Source organism: Papio anubis, chromosome 13 (assembly GCF_008728515.1).
Source record: "Papio anubis isolate 15944 chromosome 13, Panubis1.0, whole genome shotgun sequence".
Taxonomy (NCBI): Eukaryota; Metazoa; Chordata; class Mammalia; order Primates; family Cercopithecidae; genus Papio; species Papio anubis.
In genome coordinates, this window is record NC_044988.1 from 19,237,413 (window position 1) to 19,252,327 (window position 14,915).

A 14,915-nucleotide genomic window follows, 5' to 3' on the forward strand; every position below is an offset into this window, starting at 1 on the left:
GTGTACAGTGTTTATAAAGTCTACAATAGTGTACAGTAATGTCCTAGGCCTTCTCATTCACTCACCACTCACTCACTGACTCACCCAGAGCAACTTCTAGTCCTGTAAGCTCCATTCACGGTCAGTGCCCTATATAGGTGTACCGTTTTTAATCTTTTATGCCGTATTTTTACTGTCACTCTTCTATATTAGATACACAAATACCACTGTGTTACAACTGCCTATAGGATTCAGTACAGTAACATGCTGTACAGGTTTTTGGTCTAGGAGCAATAGGCTGTACCAGATAGCCTAGGTGTATAGTAGGTTTTACCATCTAGGTTCGTGTAAGTGTACTCTGTGATGTTCAAACAATGATGAACTCGCTTAATGATGCATTTCTTAGATCCTATCCCCATTGTTAAGCATGTATACATGTACACAATCATGTTTTATGTCCCAGGATACAGTTTGTATTTTCTAAAAATAACCATAGCACTATTTCCAGTCCCTCATTGTCTTCCAGAACTTTGCTACCCTCCACCAAATGTTGAAGACGTATTACCTTTCCTTTAGAGTTGGGTGGAATCCATTGCTGTCTCGGTGACTAGAATGCAGCAGACATGAGTGCATTCATTTCCTAGAGCTCCTGTAACAAAGTGCCATAGATTGGGTAGCTTAGAAAAAAAAAAAAAAAGAACAGAAATGGATTCTCTTACAGTTTCTGAGGTTAGACATCTGAAATCAAGGTGTCAGCAGGGTTGGTTCCTTCTGAAGCTGCTTAGAACAACAGAAATTTATTTTCTCAGAGTTCAAGAGGCCAGCCGTCAGAAATCAAGGTATTCGCAGAGCTGGTTCCCAGCTTTCCCTGGAGGCTCTGAGGGAGAATCTTTTCCTTGCCTCTCTCCCCTCTTCTGCTGGTTGCCAGTAATCCTTGGTATTCCTTGGCTTGTAGATCATCATTCCAATCTCTGCCTCTACTGCCACATGACACTATCCCCCACCTATATCCTGTGTCCAAATTTTCCTCCTCTTATAAGGACACCAGTCATTGGATTAAGGCCCATTCTAATGCAGTATGACCTCATTTTAACTTGATTATATCTGCAAAAATGTGATTTCCAAATAAGGTCACCCCCAGGGGTGAGAGTTCCAAGGTTAGGTCATAAAAGAAAATCCCTCTTCTGCCTGAATTTCTTTCCCAATAGATGATCACCATTGGAACGCAGCTACTATTTTATGGGAAAGCCTAGAACATATGAAGAGGCCACATGTAAAAGATCCAACTGACAGCCCCAGCGAAGGCCCCAGCCCACAGCTAGACATTTAAGGGAACGGGCCTTCAGATGATTCCAACCCCAGCCTTTGAGCTGTGCCAGCTGAAGCTGAGTAGAGCAGAGAAGAACCACCCCCACTCACCCCTGCCCAAAAATGCAGATTCGTGAGCAAAATATATGTAATTGCTCTTTTAATCCACTAAGTTTTAGAGCGGTTTGTTATGTAACATTCAATTACTGGAACATTACCTAATGTCCACTGCCCTACATGAGTCCTTTGGAATCTCCTGTGGTAGGGTCACCTTTTGTCATGCGATCACGACCTGGGGATCTTGCTGTGGGTTTCTTTTGAGTTCAACCATCCTTCTCTCTGGACATAGTATGAAGCAGTTTGGCTAGATACATAGGTGTTACCGGCTTCAGCCTGGCTTAAGTAAAGATGTAGCTAAGTACTGACAGAATTTAACTACTTCTTTTGCTGGTGAGGTAGCTCTCCCAGCCTCTGGAGGACCAACCAGTGGCACAGAAGCGTAACTCTGATACTTACTAGTTGTGTGATCTGAGCCAAATTCCTCAAATTCTCCAAACTTTCTTTTCCGTCTGTAAAATTGGCATAATGATAACCATCTCATTTATGTAAGCTTGTAGCTCAATGTCTGGCTTATTTTAAGTGTTCAAGAAGTAATAGGTGACTGTTTTAATTGAAAGTTAAAATGTTCAAAAATTTTTTCCTCTTAATATGTAAAATAACCTCATTAATGGAGGTTGTATAAACTTGTAAAACATATCCATACTTAGTAACCAACTGTAAGACTACGCCACTCTGGAATCTGGACTTTTCAGCATCAAGTAAGGGACAGTAAATATTTATAACAGCAACATAATCCTTGTTGCCACAGCTCACAAGGGCCTATTTATTAAAACAGGTGGCACTAAGCCAAGAGTGACTATTAAATTTGTAAGTTGAAAAGAATTTTCTTTGAATAGCGATAGTCGCCTTACTAAGCAAAAGAAGACAAAAAAAAAAAAAAAGGCCTACACCAAACACTTGCGAATTTCTAACTAAATAGTTTCTTTTTTGTGATGGCAAGATTTATTCCTTATACTAGAAACACATGTGAGACCATGAGACTATGAATCCATGGTATGGGTTTGAAGATTGCAGAATTAACTGGACCTAGGGAGCACTTAGTTGATCCTTGGATCTCAAGTGGGGGCCAAATTTAATGCTTCTGAGTAATGTTATTTTTATATATGAGATTCTATGTACTATTTACTAGTAATTTTTTTCAGCTTTGTGCATGCATCGAAAACTCAGTTATTTTACAAATTGCAACATAAATAGGAATTCCATCCACACAGTTTTTGAAAGAAAGAACTTTCTTTTAGCAAAGTCCACTCAATTTTGCTTGTTTCATTTTCCTATTTGCAAGTATATACTAAGGAGAAGCCATTCTTACTGATATTGCTGGCCTTTTTCAAAGATCCTTCCCACTTGCCTCTTACAAACTGAGGCTCTACTGACAAATGGCTTTTTCTCCCTGCATTCTGTGGAAAGCTTACGGATGCTGAATGCTAAGTGGAAGGCAACCAAAACCCAAATTCACAAATCTGTGCACCTGAAAATGTGCCGTTGGAGTCAATCCTTGTCTGGAGCCCGGAGGAATATACTCGATTCTGTTGCTAGGTGGCATTGTTCCTTTACCAAAAGGGTGGTTATTAGTGTCTGCTCTAAAACAGAAAGGAAAACGCTGCCTTCTTGACCTCTCCTTAGCAACTTTTTAACCAGACTTCTTGGTTTAAGACCACAAAGAGACATCAGTAACGTCAGAAATTCCAAGCCTGGAGTACACAAACGAAAACTAATTCCCCTGGTCACTGTACATTGCAAAACTCTGTGATATAAAGCACATGATTGCTTCCAATGACTGTAAAAATCCTCTCTAGGCTGGGAGTAGAAGTCTATTCCAGGCCTTAGTGAACAAGTGATATAATCTCAATGTCCAATGATCAGTGGTATAGTATTAATTTTATTTATGAAAAAACAGCCCTTGCATTGAGATTCTTTTTTAAAAAAGGAGTTTCTTCCATCCCATTATCAGTTAGGGTTACCAGATTTAGTAAATCAAAATACAGGACAGCTAGTTAAATTTGAATTGCAGATAAACAATGAATACATTTTTTAGTATAAGTATGATCCATGCAATAATTTGCAACCTACTGCTACTAAAAAAAAGTATTTGTTATTTATCAAAAAAAGTTCTGAATGAATGGGCCTGGTACCTACATTTTAACAAATACTTATGGTGTTTCAGTACAGATAGTTCTCAGATCACACTTTCAAATAGCAAGAGTCTGAAGCTGTGGGATCATGAATCTCCTTGAGAATCAAGTCTTCTCCCAGAAAGCACTCATATAAACTCAGTACTCTCACACTTCAGTGAAAGAACTGAAATTCAGAATTGCCTAGAGCCTGCAAATCTCATGAACCCCAAGTTAAGCACTAGCCTTAGTAATCTCAAGTGGTTTACTGAAAAGCTTAGGTCTTCCACAGAAGTGAGAGGAAAACAGGCTCATTTTGAGCCCTCCCACTTGGCCTACTCCTTGTCCTTCCCAACACTTCTCAGCACAAGGAGCTTTTTTTTTTTCACTTTCCACAGAAATAATCTCCTGCAACAGTATGAGTTCCCTCATACTGTTATGAGGGACATACTTTTTCCGTAGTGCCTCCCGGTTAGCTCTGTAAAAGGATCGTTTGGAAATAGGGTCTGCCTGAATGAAGCCTAGAAGCTGTAAACAAAATTCATCTTCATCAATGATGCAAGTAAACAATTCTGGGCCAAGCTGAACCACAGAGAGGTCATCTTAAATGCCCATCAAGCCATAAAAGGGTAGCCAGGAGATTGAAATGTTACACCTGTGTAAGGCAGGGAAGTAATTCTGTAGTTAAAATAAAATAGCAGGCTCATACACTTGAAGAGGGTTATTAAGCAGAGGTTCTCACCTTAGCTCTGTGAGAACTAGTCTTGCAGATGCCTTGAGAAGGCGTCGTCTCAGCGTGGGACTCTGAGGGCCTTGGTGTGCTGACCCTGTGGCAGAGCCATTGCCCGCTACACACTAGCTTTGGGTGGGAAGTGTAGAAGTTGCAGGGAAGTCCCGCGCTCATGGAGCAGCTGTGGTGCTGAGAAAGTGTCTTAGAAGGTTGTGTTCAGAGATAAGGCACCCACGATACCCTTCTGAAGGCCCTTTAAGCTGCTCATCTGGCCACCTGTAAAGCATGTAAGGCACCCTGGCCCCAGGTGGGGGATGGAACCACAGTAGGGCTGTGGTATTACTGTCCCTTGGAACTGAAATAGTGCTGGGTAAGATGGCACTGGGACTTGGTTGAGTCACTAAGGTAGAAGTCCCAAGGCCCTCCATTAAGTTGCTCCCACCTGAAAGTCCGGGCCTCGTGAGAGTAAAAACTGATACACAGGTGTCTCTGAAGCTGCTGGAGCTCCCGCTGGGCTGGACCAGAGCCCTTCCGTAACCTCGGCACTCTTGCAAGAGAAGGCAACCCCACTGTATTACACTCTCATGGGCTGGAATAGGCCTGAGTCCCAGGCTTCAGCGCTTTGGGTTTATAGAGATAACCACTTCTCCAGATGTACCAAGGTTAATTTATTTCAATGACTCTATTGGTTAGCCTCCTACTGGCTCTCAACCCAGCCTCATGGACCTCTTTAATTCATAAAGGTAGGCTGGCATGGGGAGAGTATTGCTCCATTTTCCTTTGGAGATAAAAGTCTTAGTATATCTTAATTACCGGACAATGGAGTCTTCATTCCTTCTTTAGATTTGCCTAACCAGGAAAACCTCAGAGTAACATTCCAAGAGCAAAGATGAACATCTATCCTGAAAACAAATAAACAAACAAACAAAAAAGCTGCTTTTGACTACAAAGCTATAGCAGGACACTTTCACTGCGGTGAAATGACTGAGTCAAAGGATACGGGCATTTGAAAAGCCCTCTTTTGTGTAACCACTATGTGGAATAAAGACAACTCATGTGATGTAATTGTAAAACAATTTCTTATTTCCCAGTGCCTCCTTAACTCTTTCGTTCTTCCTCTCTCCTGACTGAAAACGCCTATGGATCCAGGTGATGATCAAAACTTTAATCTTCATTCAAAGGTAAATCACCCTGCTTTTCCCACTGTGGTACTGTTTCAGGACATGGTCGACTTGGCTCTGTCCTACCCACAGCACCTTCCCTCCATCTGCCCATCAAGGCTGTCTTGGCTTCCTCAGGCTGGAACTGGGAGGGTGGGAAAGGAAGTGAAAAGGGCAAGAAAGTTCTTATTTGATTGATGTTGTCAGTGGATGGCTTCTGCTTGCTGGAGCGTGAAGCTGTTTTTTTTCTCTTATGTGCATTTTTTCTGGGTTCTCATGAAAGCTGCCATTGTTGGGGGATGCTTCTCTTTCCATTTCTTTGATGTGGGCAAATGATGTCTCTTCTAGCTGGTCACTGGCAACTCCTCTTGCGACCTCTCACCATCCAGTGACTCATGGCTAGCTTCCTTCTGCTGATGTTCGCTGAGTCTTCAGATAGCCCTCAGAAAGATTCTTGATGCTCCCAGACTGCCTACCTCTCAAGAATGGTACAAACCTCTTCCTCAGGAAATACACTTAGTTTGGCCACAGCCACCTCTCCTAGATCAGCTACTAAACACTTCTATCTCATTGTGTTTACGTTTCTTGGTGGGAATCAGACACAAGTATAGTCCTGTAAATCAAGCTTGTCCAACCTGTGGCCATAAACTTTTTAAAACATTAGATTTGTTTGCGAATTTTTTTTAAAGCTAATCAGCTGCTGTTGGTTAGTGCATTTTATGTATGACCTAAGACAATTATTCTTCTTTCAACGTGGTCCAGGGAAGTCAAAAATTGGACACTACTCCCTTAAACTGAATGTAGTACATCTTGAATTCTCTATGTGGGCTTCTTAAAACCATTAAGTGGGAAACATCTTCTATTCCTCACCCTTGTTGAGGTATCTAGCACTCCAACATCTATCTCCAAAATCCTTCTCCCAGTTTCACCTTCAACTTCCATGTACTTCATCCTCTTCATATTTTTAATGTGTGTGAGGGATGAGTTCTGTCATTGGTGTTCAGATATTTCTTTTGAAAATTTGTATTTTGTTTTAGCAACTCACTTTGAAATGCAATATATATTGTATCTTGATTCCTCAGTCAAAATCTTCACGGAACAGCCAATTGCATAAGAAAGATTTGCTCTTGTCACATAATCATAATTTCATATCAGGTATAAACCTGAAGGATTTGCAGGTGATATCATTGCAGCTGCCATTTACTAACCACCCACAATATTCATTTACTCATGAGAGATTATTCATTGGTGGCCCTATGGAAACCAGATCCTCATTTGATTTCTCATTGATGTCGTCATTGCTAAATCTTTGAAGGTAGAGATCAGCTTTTCCACTTCTTCCATGAGCTTCTTCAGCTCGTCCACAGAGGCATAGAAGTAATGAGAAAACTGGTTGATATGGTTACCATTTTGCTTATGCCTCAAAAAATTAAATACAATGTGTTTATTAAAGCAAAAGTTGACTGATGACTTACATATAATAAAAGCCATACACATTTATCACAAAAAGCTCAAATTGCAAAGAAAATTAGAAAGTGGGAAAAAGTAATGCATGGTCCCAACACCCAAAGAGGTAATGAGATAGTCTTTTTACTTAATTGTTTTCATTTTTTTCATAGTTGTAATAATAATGTACTGATCCCTGGGTCCTGCCCCAAATATTCAGATTTATTTGGTATGGGTGCATGTTCTAGACTCAGTGTTTTTCAAAAGCTCCTTAGTTGATTGCGACATGCTTAGTTGATTGCTTGCTCTGGGTGCCTGCCATTGACTTGTTCTCCATGCTTTTTCTGTATTCTTGGTTAATTAGGCCATGCATAATGGATCGTAGAATCCACTGAGAATCAACTGTAATCATAAGTGTGTGTCAACATGAGAGGGAACCAGTCTTCTAATTACCAGTTCATACTGGATGCACATCTACATCTGGCCACTCATGATGAAGGATAATGATGGATAGGGATAAGTCGGTTTCCTTAGCACCATGAGGACAGCCTGACTGCTTCCCCAATCCCCAACTCCCTCGAGGCTGGCATCAGAGACTAGTTAGCTTTCCATGTCAGAGGATTTACTGCAAGTGATATCACTGTGGCAGTCTAACTCTCTAGGGGTCACAAGTCATAGTTACAAGGGTTTTTAAAATCCAGTGACAACTTTTAGGTTGCACTGAACTGTGAGAAAGGAATTGGAAGAGTCTTGGGGCTTATTTTATGAGAAGTCTCAAGGAACCTTTTATGGTTGGTTGCACCCACAAACAACTTCATAATCAAAATGACTTGCTCCATCATAGTTTCAGAAACCTTGGAGGGGAGGACAGAAATGATCAGGACCCTTCTCAATGCTTTCTCTTCTCAGGAGGCTACGTATCAGAAACAGATGTGTTAGCCCTCAGATCGATGGTGGAAAAACGTGTCAGGAGACTCAGAATGGAAATACACGTGCTCACATCGCATACTGGTTTTGCAGATAGCTTGTATTATAATTTGTAATAAAATTATGGTAGTTAGCCCAGCTGCTAGATCTTGTTATTTATTAATAAAGCACACATATTACATAGTATTTTTATATTTTGTCAATGGTATTTCAATGTTACTGATATAATCATAGGTTTTTATATTGTATTTACAAACATAAACAGGCTTTTGTTTCATATTATTTTGATAAGTGATGCATGTCATTTTCGTTTTTAATTTTGGAATTGGGAGGAGAAATCTAGCAGAGATAACTAGGAAAATTTACATTGTTATAGCTTCTATTTTTTAAATTCTATACTTTATTTTCTGTGTTTCTAGGATACTTTTTCATCTGATATTATGGCTTACATATGCTCATTTGTTGCCACATTTTAATTACCTTTCCCAGTGAATAATTATTTGCTTCCAGATAGTGGGCTGGTACGATTCCCGCTGGTTCTGTTTTGGAACCAATGATAAGGTACATTAGCGAGGCTCAGAGTTGCTCCCATGAGACTGTTTTCCTTTTCCCATTGATGTGGCCTCTTCTTTTCACAGTATTAGAAATTGTAACTCAGGCACAATGCTTATTAGCTTATTCTCTTTTCCCCGGGTCACAGATGGAGATGTGGTTTTTAAAATATCTCATATTAAAAGTTCCAAAATCAAGAGCAGGGTGATGTACCACCACCGCCAGGTTGATATTCTAGGAATGAATGTCAAGAATAGAGATAGAAATTATGTATTACAGGCGGCCTTATCATAAACATTCTCAGGGCTGTTTTTCTTGCGTAACGTGCTGCAACCCTGCTCCTGTATGATTTTCTCAGAAGTACACAAGCGAGAATGGCGTCTTAGAGCTTTGTTCTACCAGATATAAGAGAAAACGAAATTTATATTAGCATTAGTGAAAGTTAATATTTTAAAAAAGTGCAATATGTTTCTTTTTGTGCATTTTAATACCTCCCCATCTAATGGAGAAAACTGTATTTCCACCACATGTAACATCAAATGCACCACCATACACGTTCATCATGATGTATTCCGTCATTTGTGAGTCCTGTGTAATTCCCTTGCAATTGTCCTGGTATGATACAAGGTCAGCTCATTTCCTATTCAACATATTTGATGAACTATCTAGAGACAAAACAAAGTGTGCAGGAGCAGATTAGTATGTCATGCTATGTAGCTAAATAGTTCTTTTTTATTATTATTATACTTTAAGTTCTGGGACACATGTGCAGAACATGCAGGCTAGTTACATAGGTATACATGTACCATGGTGGTTTGCTGCACCCATCAACCCATCATCAACATTAGGTATTTCTCCTAATGCTATCCCTCTGCTTGCCCCCCTGACAGGCCCCGGTGTGTGATGTTCCCCTGCCTGTGTCCATATGTTCTCATTGTTCAGCTCTCACATATGAGTGAGAACATGTGGTGCTTGCTTTTCTGTTCCTGTGTTAGTTTGTTTAGAATGATGGTTTCCAGCTTCATCCATGTCCCTGCAAAGGACATGAACTCATTCTTTTTTACAGCTGCATAGTATTCCATAGTGTATATGTGCCACATTTTCTTTATCCAGTCTATCATTAATGGACATTCGGGCTGGTTCCAAGTCTTTACTATTGTGAACAGTGCTGCAATAAACATACGTGTGCATGTGTCTTTATAGTAGAATGATTTATAATCCTTTGGGTATATACCCAGTAATGGGATTGCTGGGTCAAATGGTATTTCTAGTTCTAAATCCTTGAGGAATCACCACACTATCTTCCACAATGGTTGAACTAATTTACAATCCCACCAACAGTGTAAAAGCATTCCTATTTCTCTGCATCCTCTCCAGCACCTGTTGTTTCCTGACTTTTTAATGATCACCATTCTAACTGGCATGAGATGGTATCTCATTGTGATTTTGATTTGCATTTCTTTAATGACCAGTGATGATGAGCTTTTTTTTCATATGTTTGTTGGCCACATAAATGTCTTCTTTTGAGAAGGGTCTGTTCATATCATTTGCCCACTTTTTGATGGGGTTGTCTTTTTCTTGTAAATTTATTTAAGTTCCTTGTAGATTCTGGATATTAGCCCTTTGTCAGATGGATAGATTGCAAAGATTTTCTCCCATTCTGTAGGTTGCCTGTTCACTCTGTTGAAAGTTTCTTTTGCTGTGCAGAAGCTCTTTAGTTTAATTAGACCCCATTTGTCAATTTTGGCTTTTGTTGCCATTTCTTTTGGTGTTTTAGTCATGAAGTCTTTGCCCATGCCTATGTCCTGAATGGTATTGCCTAGGTTTTCTTCTAGGATTTTTATGGTTTTAGGTCTTACATTTAAGTCTTTAATCCATCTTGAGTTAATTTTTGTATAAGGTATAAGGAAGGGGTCCAGTTTCAGTTTTCTGCATATGGCTAGCCAGTTTTCCCAACACCATTTATTAAATAGGCAATGCTTTCCCCATTGCTTGTTTTTGTCAGGTTTGTCAAAGATCAGATGGTTGTAGATGTGTGGTGTTATTTCTGAGGCCTCCGTTCTCTTCCATTGGTCTATGTATCTGTTTTGGTACTAGTACCATGCTGTTTTGGTTACTGTAGCCTTGTAATATAGTTTGAAGTCAGGTAGCGTGATGCCTCTTTTTGCATAAGATTGCCTTGGCTATACGGGCTCTTTTGGTTCCATATGAAACTTAAAGTAGTTTTTTCGAATTCTGTGAAGAAAGTCAATGGTAGCTTGATGGAAGTAGCATTTAATCTATAAGTTACTTTGGGCAGTATGGCCATTTTCAAGATATTGATTCTTCCTATTCATGAGCATGGAATGTTCTTCCATTTGTTTTTGTCCTCTCTTATTTCCTTGAGCAGTCGTTTGTAGTTCTCCTTGAAGAGGTTCTTCGCATCCCTTGTAAGTTGTATTCCTAGGTTTTTTTATCTCTTTGTAGCAATTGTGAATGGGAGTTCACTCATTATTTCACTCTCTGTTTGTCTATTATTGGTGTATAGGAATGGTTGTGATTTTTGCACATTGATTTTGTGTCCTGAGACTTCGCTGAAGTTGCTTATCAGTTTAAGGAGTTTTGGGGCTGAGATGATGGGATTTTCTGAATATACAATCATGTCATCTGCAGAGACAATTTGACTTCCTGTTTTCATATATGAATATCCTTTATTTCTTTCTCTTGCCTGATTGCCCTAGCCAGAACTTCCAATACTATGTTGAATAGGAGTGGTGAGAGAAGGCATCCTTGTCTTATGCTGGTTTTCAAAGGGGAATGCTTCTAGCTTTTGCCCATTCACTGTGATACTGGCTGTGGGTTTGTCATAAACAGCTCTTATTATTTTGAGATACGTTCCATCAATACCTAGTTTATTGAGTGTTTTTAGCGTTAAGGGGTATTGAATTTTATCAAAGGCCTTTCCTGCATCTATTGAGATAATCATGTGGTGTCATTGGTTTTGTTTATGTGATGGATTACGTTTATTTACTTGCATATGCTAAACTAGCCTTGCATCCCAGGATGAAACCAACTTGATCATGGTGGATAAGCTTTTTGATGTGCTGTTGGTTTCGGTTTGCCAGTATTTTACTGGGGATTTTTGCATTGATGTTCATCAGGGACATTGGTCTGAAATTTTCTTTTTTTGTTGTGTCTCTGCCAGGTTTTGGCATTAGGATGATGCTGGCCTCATAAAATGAGTTAGGGAGGAGTCTCTCTTTTTCTATTGTTTGGAATAATTTCAGAAGGAATGCTACCAGCTCCTCTTTGTACCTCTGGTAGAATTCAGCTGTGAATCCACCTGGTCCTGGACTTTTTTTGGTTGGTAGGCTATTAATTACTGCCTCAATTTCAGAATTTGTTATTGGTCTATTCAGGGATTCGACTTCTTCCTGGTTTAGTCTTGGGAGGATGTATGTGTCCAGGAATTTCTCCATTTCTTCTAGATTTTCTAGTTTATTTGCATAGAGGTGTTTATAGTATTCTCTGATGGTAGTTTGTATTTTTGTGGGATCAGTGGTGATCTCTCCTTTATCATTTTTTATTGTGTCTATTTGATTCTTCTCTCTTTTCTTGTTTATTACTGTGGCTAGTGGTATATCTATTTTGTTAATCTTTTCAAAAACCCTCCTCCTGGATTCATTGATTTTTTGAAGGGTTTTTCATGTCTCTATCTCCTTTGGTACTGCTCTGATCTTAGTTATTTCTTGTCTTCTGGTAGCTTTTGAATTTGTTTGTTCTTGCTTCTCTAGTTCTTTTAATTGTGATGTTAGAGTGTCAATTTTAGATCTTTCCCACTTTCTACTGTGGGAATTTAGTGTTATAAATTTCCCTCTAAACACTGTTTAGTTGTGTTCCCTAGATTCTGGTATACTATGTCTTTGTTCTCATTGGTTTCAAAGAACTTATTTATTTCTGCTTTAATTTTGTTATTTACCCAGTAGTCATTCAAGAGAAGACTGTTCACTTCCCATGTAGTTGTGTGTTTTGGAGTGAGTTTTTTAATCCTAAGTTCTAATTTGATTACACTGTGGTCTGAGAGACCGTTTGTTGTGATTTCCGTTATTTTGCATGTGCTGAGGAGTGTTTTATTTCCAATTATGTGGTCAATTTTAGAATAAATGTGATGTAGTGCTGAGAAGAATGTATATTCTGTTGATTTGGGGTGGAGGGTTCTGTAGATGTCTATTAGGTCTGCTTGGTCCAGAGCTGAGTTAAAAAATCAGAATATCCTTATTAATTTTCAGTCTAATTGATCTGTCTAATACTAACAGTGGAGTGCTAAAGTCTCTCACTATTATTGTGGGGAGTCTAAGTCTCTTTGTAGGTCTCTAAGAACTTGCTTTATGAATCTGGGTGCTCCTGTATTGGGTGCATATATATTTAGGATAGTTAGCTTTTCTTGTTGAGTGATCCCTTTACAATTATGTAATAGCCTTCTTTGTCTCTTTTGATCTTTGTTGGTTTAAAGTGTGTTTTATCAGAGACTAGGATTGCAACCCCTGCTTTTTTTTTGCTCTCCATTTGCTTGGTAGATCTTTCTGCATCCCTTTATTTTGAGCCTATGTGTGTTTCTACACGTGAGATGGGTCTCCTGAATACAGCACACTGATGGGTCTTGACTCTTTATCCAGTTTGCCAGTCTGTGTCTTTTAATTGGGGCATTTAGCCCATTTACATTTAAGGTTAATATTGTTATGTGTGATATTTCATCCTGTCATTATGATGTTAGCTGGTTATTTTGCCCATTAATTGATGCAGTTTCTTCACCGCATCGATGGTCTTTACAATTTGGCATGTTTTTGCAGTGGCTGGTACCGTTTTTCCTTTCCATATTTAAATGCTTCCTTCAGGAGCTCTTGTAAGGCAGGCATGGTGGTAAGAAAATCCCTCAGCATTTGCTTGTCTGTAAGGGGTTTTATTTCTCCTTCACTTGTGAAGCTTAGTTTGGCTGGATATGAAATTCTGGGTTGAAAATTCTTTTCTTTAAGAAAGTTGAATATTGGCCCCCACTCTCTTCTGGCTTGTAGGGTTTCTGCCAAGAGATCTGCTGTTAGTCTGATGGGCTTCCATTTGTGGGTAACCCAACCTTTCTCTCTGGATGCCCTTAACATTGTTTCCTTCATTTCAACCTTGGTGAATCTGATGATTGTGTGTCTTGAGGTTGCTGTTCTCGAGGAGTATCTTAGTGGTGTTCTCTTTATTTCCTGAATTTGAATATTGGCCTGTCTTGCTAGGTCGGGGAAGTGTCCTGGATAATATCCTGAAGTGTGTTTTCACACTGGATTCCAATCTCCCCATCATTTTCAGGTATACCAATCAAACGCAGGTTTGATCTTTTCACATAATCCCTTATTCTTGGAGGCTTTGTTCCTTTCCTTGCAATCTTTTTTCTCTAATCTTTCTTCACACTTTATTTCATTAAGTTGATCTTTAATCTCCAATATCCTTTATTCTGTTTGATCAATTTGGCTATTGATTCTTGTGTATGTTTCACGAAGTTCTCCTGCTGTGTTTTTCAGCTCTATCAGGTCATTTATGTTCTTCTCTCAACTGGTTATTCTATTTAGCAGTTCCTGTAATCTTTGTAATCTTTTATCAAGGTTCTTAGCTTCCTTGCATTGGGTTAGAACACTCTCCTTTAGTATGGAGAAGTTTGTTATTACCCACCTTCTGAAGCCTACTTCTGTCAATTCGTCAGACTCATTCTCCATCCAGTTTTGTTCCTTCGCTGGCAAGGAGTTGTGATCCTTTGGAGGAGAAGAGGCTTCTGGTTTTTGGATTTCTCAGCATTTTTGTGCTGTTTTTTTCTCATATTCATGGATTTATCTACCTTTGATATTTGCTGTTGGTGACCTTTGGATGGGGCTTCTGTGTGGGCATCCTTTTTGTTGATGTTATTGCTTTCTGTTTGTTAGTTTTCTTTCTAACAGTTAGGCCCTTCTTCTGCAGGTCTGCTGGAGTTTGCTGGAGGTCCACTCCAGACCATGTTTACCTAGGTATCACCAGCAGAGGCTGCAGAACAGCAAAGATTGCTTCCTGCTCCTTCCTCTGGAAGCTTCGTCCCAGAGGGGCACCTGGCAGATGCCAGCCAGAGCTCTCCTGCATGAAGTGTCTATCGACCCCTGCTGGGAGGTGTCTCCTAGTCAGGAGGCACAGGGGTCTGGGACCCACTTGAGGAGGCAGTCTGTCCCTTAGCAGAGCTCAAGTGTTGTGCTGGGAGATCTGCTGCTCTCTGCAGAGCCAGCAGGCAGGAATGTGTAAGTCTGCTGAAGCTGCGCCCACAGCCCCCTTCCCCCAGGTGCTCTGTCCCGCAGAAATGGAAGTTTTATCCATAAGCCCCTGACTGGGGCTGCTGCCTTTCTTTCAGAGATCCCCTGCTCAGAGAGGAGGAATCTAGAGATGCAGTCTGGCTACTGCAGCTTTGCCGTGCTGCAGTGAGCTCCACCCAGTTCGAACTTCCTGTGGGCTCAGTATACACTGTGAGGGGAAAACAGCCTACTCAAGCCTCCGTACTGATGAATGCTTCTCCCCCCACCAAGCTCAAACATCCCAGGTTAA